The sequence below is a fragment of the Daucus carota genome, chromosome 1 (genome assembly GCF_001625215.2).
Source record: "Daucus carota subsp. sativus chromosome 1, DH1 v3.0, whole genome shotgun sequence".
Taxonomy (NCBI): domain Eukaryota; kingdom Viridiplantae; phylum Streptophyta; class Magnoliopsida; order Apiales; family Apiaceae; genus Daucus; species Daucus carota.
The window spans coordinates 42,571,630-42,577,294 of record NC_030381.2 but is presented as its reverse complement, the minus strand read 5'-3'; the positions used below and the strand labels follow the sequence as shown (position 1 = coordinate 42,577,294).

General features: G+C 34.8%; 1 long non-coding RNA gene across 1 annotated transcript; it reads right to left on the bottom strand.

The window, feature by feature from the left end:
- Positions 1 to 316: 316 nt before the first annotated feature.
- On the bottom strand, positions 317 to 4,379 carry LOC108200239 (uncharacterized). The gene is made up of 5 exons (XR_001802641.2): positions 4,192 to 4,379; positions 3,850 to 4,078; positions 3,287 to 3,349; positions 2,502 to 2,577; positions 317 to 1,496 (listed from the first exon to the last, which is right to left on the bottom strand). It is a non-coding gene; the product is annotated as an uncharacterized LOC108200239 (long non-coding RNA).
- Positions 4,380 to 5,665: the final 1,286 nt, after the last annotated feature.

The following is a 5,665-nucleotide window of genomic DNA, read 5'->3' as shown; positions in this document are numbered from 1 at the left end:
CACGCATTTTGAGACTCCTAAAAATTTTGGTTTCAAAAATTATTTTATTTTATTTCTTCTGAATAAATTTAACGTTTGAATTTAAAGTTGGTTTTTTTTCTAAAAAAAAGTTGGATTTTTTTTGTTCACTAACGTTAGATTTTGATTTGATTATTAACATTATGTCATTTTTTTTAGCATTATAACAATATAGTGGCAACCTGCAATATTATGGAGTACTACATATAAAAATATCGACATATATCAAATCACAATTATATTGCTGATTATCACTATATTTTAATAATGCTAAAATGAATAATATAGTGTTAATAAGTGACAAAAAAAATTCGAACCTAACATTAGTGACGAAAAAGAAAAAGATTATAGTTGAGTGGTATGTTTCTAAATAAATAATAAGTTGGAGGGTAAAAAAATCTATTTTCCTTAAAAAAAAAACCGAGAATACAGTGGGACGGAGACTATGATTCACAAATCTCTTCCGCATACTAACCTTTCTTTCTTTAACTACGCAGTACCAGCTCTTCTCTCTAGACAGGAAATCTCAGGTGCCTATTGGACTCCGGCCACAAAAAATCAGGGAGGCAAATGGCGGCTTCTCGGATGGCTGGAGGCGGATCACATTCTTCTTCAAGTTCTGGAATTCTCTTCCAAGAGTAGAATACATTGGAAAACACAAACATGAATACAGCTTTCGGGAACTCGTTGAATTCTCTTGCTGGCAGCATGCATCCTAACTTGGGACAATTTTCTGGGGATGCAAGTAATACAATGCTGAACAGAGTGAGAAGCTCTGGGCCCAGTGTTGGGGAAAGTTCGTTAGTTTCTGGAGGGCCTAATCTGCAGAGAAGTGCAAGCATCAGTACAGATTCTTACATGCGTTTACCAGCTTCACCCATGTCATTCTCATCCAACAATACAAGCATGTCAGGAACATCATTCATTGATGGGTTGTCCGCAGTGCATCAATACTCCAGTCAAGACTCAAAATTTCAACTGATGCAACAAAAGCAGCTGCAGCAAGGGGCTTCAAATTTCACGTCCTTGCCTACTGAAGATACAGGGCAAGCGCCACTTCAAAATGCTCCCAGATTCGTTCATGATCAATTTAATGCTTCTCATGTGCAGAAGAAACCTCGATTGGACAGTAAGCAGGAAGATATTCTGCAACAGCAGTTTATACAACAACTATTGCAAAAACAAGATTCCATGCAGTTCCAAGCATCCAATTCTCAGCATCAAGCTTTAGTTCAGCAGCAGAGACTCCCTCTTTACTTCCCCAGCTACTCTTCTTTTTTGCTTGAATCTGGTTAACAAATTCTGCAACTATAACATGTAACTGGAGTCCAAGCTTGCTGGTCGAATGGCCACTAAGGCCAGCCTTCTCCAGGGCCCTAGCAACATGTTTCTCAGCTTTCTGCATATGAGGAGTGCACAGAGATGGAACAGCAGCTCTTAGTATTGGCTTACCGCAAAGTATGGGTCCAGCCTGTGAACTGCTAAGTAATTATCACATAACAAAAATGTGTTAGCATTTTTAGCTGAAAAGGTGCCAATCATGTAAACAAAAACTAGTTGCTGGTACTCTGACGCTTCTGTCCAAGATACATATGCCAATTGTCACGGAACCCTTAACCAACAGCCTGTTTTCCCGCCGTTAGATGAATATCCAGCGACCAGGATTATAACCTATGGCAGCATTTTTTAAGCACGAAATGAGGCATTTTCAGCGCTTTTTAACCGCCGGACGGTGTTGTTTAACCCCGTCTCGCGGTTAAAAAGCATTGTACGTATTAAACTTTTGTTATAATCTTGACTGTTGGATATTCATCTAACGGCCAGAAAGCTGTGTGTTGTTTAACAGGTCCTTGACATACGTATGTTACGGACCAGGACCCATTATCATATACCTACAATCTTTGCACAGAGAAGTCCATCGACGGTACCTTATAATAGTAAAATAGCTTGGGGAATCCAAAAACTAGACAGAAAGATACTTAACAAGCGTAGAAATTGCTTTTAAATAAGGAATAAAAGTTTTTATACGTTTAGAAAAACGTTTGGTGCACATAATTATGTACAAAATTTTGTACATAATGATATGTGGATTTTAATTAGAATGGGCCACATGTATTCACATCATCCACCCAAATTAAAACATTCAACATCAAGTGTCATGTCATTATGTACAAATTTTATGTACACGTTTAATGAGACAACTTTCTTAAAAGACTACTCCCTCCGTCCCCTTAGATAGTATACTTTGGGGGACCGGGACGCAGTACAGACTTTAATGCTCCTAAAAATTATAGTTATATAATTTATTTTTAAATTTTTTCTGAATTAAAGTTTGGAGGTTAAACTTTTATTCAGAAAAGAAAAATCTCAAAAATAAGTTACAGAAATATGTTTTATGAGAGCTTTGAAATGTGTGTCAAGTAGTTGAAAAGAAACGTATAAAATTAAATGGGACAGGGAGAAAGAAAAAAAAAATAAAGTACCCGTGCCTCCGGCTGTCGTATAGAAGTTTCTGAGTATTCTAGACATTTGTTGTATTGTGCAAGTACTTAGTTCTCACTGCAAAAAAAAATATACATGAATAAGTAGGTGGTCCGTGATCCACTTATAACATAGACAATTAATATAAGAGGTTGGTGGCTTTATATTAACTCACATGCAAGTGTAATACACAATAACTAAGGTGTGTGAGAGTGCATGATGTTGGTGTGTGCTCTATGTGAATGTGCATGATATTATCATGTGCCTCGCGGGCACACAAACACGCCGCCGCCACGCCACGACTCGGGGCGGGTCGAATGACGGCTTTGGCTTTTATAATCTAAACCACGCAAGACTTATATAATATTTGTAATCTTATCATTCATATATGTCACGCCTATCAACATTTCTACATCATACACCTCCTTTTATTATCATTTTCAAGGTAGGAATTTATTCTTGCAATCACTGTATTATTCTCCAAACTGAGATTTTTGATTACTATCTACAGCAACCTTATCATTGTCATCACATCTTCTCGATATAATCATCTATCTCTCTTCTTCTAGATATATACATTTTTTTATCGTCTCTCCACATATTCCAACATTAGTTATGTCGAATTTTTCAACAAGATCAACCATCTACTTGGATTGACATAAATATTGCATGCATGACTTACACAAACAAATAATATAAAGATAATAGTAGACACATTTTGCATTTTTAATAAATTAAAAAGAGAGTACCTCGTTTTACAAAAAAAAAAAAGAAAAAAAAAGAGTACCTGTAAATATAAGCCTCCCAGAAGTAGAGTTCAGTTTTTTCGGAGCACTTTCTTCATTGTTTACTACACATAAATTTAATATAAGCTGAAAAATATGATAGAAAAAGTCTGAAATAATTCTTTGTATGGATCAAGTTGAAAATCTTATATATATTTGTGCATGCATGTATGTGATTTTCGGGCAAATCTCATATAAAACTATGTTAAATATACACGTCAAATAGAGTAATCTATTCATATCTAGATAAGAATGGAATCAGATTATAATACATATTGTTAAAATGAAGTAAACTTGATTTAACTTCATTTAAAAAAAAAAAAACCAATTCAAAATATAATATTGAGCGCATATTAATGTACATATCATATAGGGGCCGTTTTAAAAGAAAGTGACTTTATACTGAGAGTAATGAAATGGATTGTAATTGAGAAGTTGGTTTGGACTTATAAGTTGTTAATAGTGTTTGAATACCGACTTATAAGTACATCATACATTTTTACAACAAAAACAAAAAATTACATATGATTCCAAATCTTATGAAGTTTATAAACCGATTACAAACCTGTATAGCATGTATCCACAATTATCTTATTCATCTCGTTCCATCCAAGATCACTTTCACCAAATTTCAGTTTCTTGAAAATCTGAAATTCCCCTTTCATTTTATTTAGTGATTCTTCATCTGTTTATAAACACACACCACCTTCATTTGTCTGTTGTGTCCTTACTGAACAGTGGCACAACCTTCCTTGCTTAGTGTTCGCCCAACACGATTACCCTTGACGACCTCACTAGTGCATAGTCAACAAACACTATAGATTAGAACAAATATAAACATGTTCATTTGCGCATACAGACATACATACATACATATATGTGTGGTGTGTGTGATATAAAAAATTACCGTTGACGGATCAAGAGGAGAGGGGCGAGTTCGGAGTTTAATCAATTTCCGACACTGATTTCTTAATTAAAGAGATGCAACGATTCAACAATGAAGAAGAGAAGTTGGAGAGAGGAGACAAGAGGAGGAGGAGGAGGAAGAGGCGCCGCACCGAGGCGAAAGAGGTCAGGTTTGTTTATTATAAAGAAGCTGCTAGGTTTTTTGGCGTTTTGGGCTTCTCATAGCCCATTATAAATGCTTTTATTTTTTTGCCACACGCTAGCGAATAGGTAGGAGCCCACTTCAATTATAAAAAAGTCTGAAGTCATGTTTCCAAACACGCATATAATCTTATATCATATTAGAATTGGTTTTTGGTTTTATGTAAAATTCAGTTATAAAATTTTTAGTTTCTAAAAAAATGGGCACAAAATTTGTGTTGAGTTCAATATTCATTCATGATTAAAAAAAAAGTAACCCATTATTTATATAATCACAATCAACCTGGAGTGTGTTTACCAGAAATTAATTAGCAAAAGACTTGTCAGATCGTTTATGAAGATTTTCAGATGTCAAGCATTTTACTCCGACATAAAGAAAGATCAACGGATAAAAAAGGTAAAAAACCACATATCAAATAATATTTACAAATTGATATTTAATATCTCTTCAAGTAATTTGGTTAATCACGAGGGAGAGATGATGAAGTATCTTTAAGAGAGAGAGCGAGAAGAGTAGAGTAATGATGAAAAGTGGCCGATGAGAAATATGATAAACACTAGTACAAAATGGACTTTCTGTGTCGCACTTTCAACTTCGATTTTTCAGAGAACCGTAGCTTATAGTACTAAATAGCGTCAATTTTAACTTCAACCAACACATTAAGTCATTTTGAATGGACCAATTGCGTCGATTGTTGATTTGACCGATGCTTTTAGCTCTCAAATATGCCATTCATTTTTTCTGCCGACGCTGTAAGCGGTCTATTGCATCGGTCATTTTTAATCGACGTTATTGAACTACTTTTAGCCACGGTTAAATAAAACCAACGCTATCGTACAACTTTAGCCATGGTTAAAGTCTAACCGACGCTTTCGAAGTACTCTTTGTTGCGGTTCGGTTTTAATCGACGCTATATTTTATTTGCTGCAAAGCGAACCCATTATTATGTCTTGAGCCATGTGAAGTGGTATTATTGTGTAAAAAAGAGGGCCAGTCGCCGTTAGAAGAAAGTGGGCAGGTCCTCTGACTTGGATATGGAGTCCATTCCCAAACTAACCTAGTTCGGAGTTGGTTTTCCCAAACTAACCTACTTTGTTCAATCATTCTCAGACTAACCTACTTTACTGTTCAAACTCAGTTTTTGTATTTTCTTTTCATTTTTCAAATTTTTATTTCATTTACTAGAATTCTTTCATTTATAATAAATTATAGAAATATAAATATATCACAAATTTCATAATTTTCAAATACAAAACATATATTAAACAATACA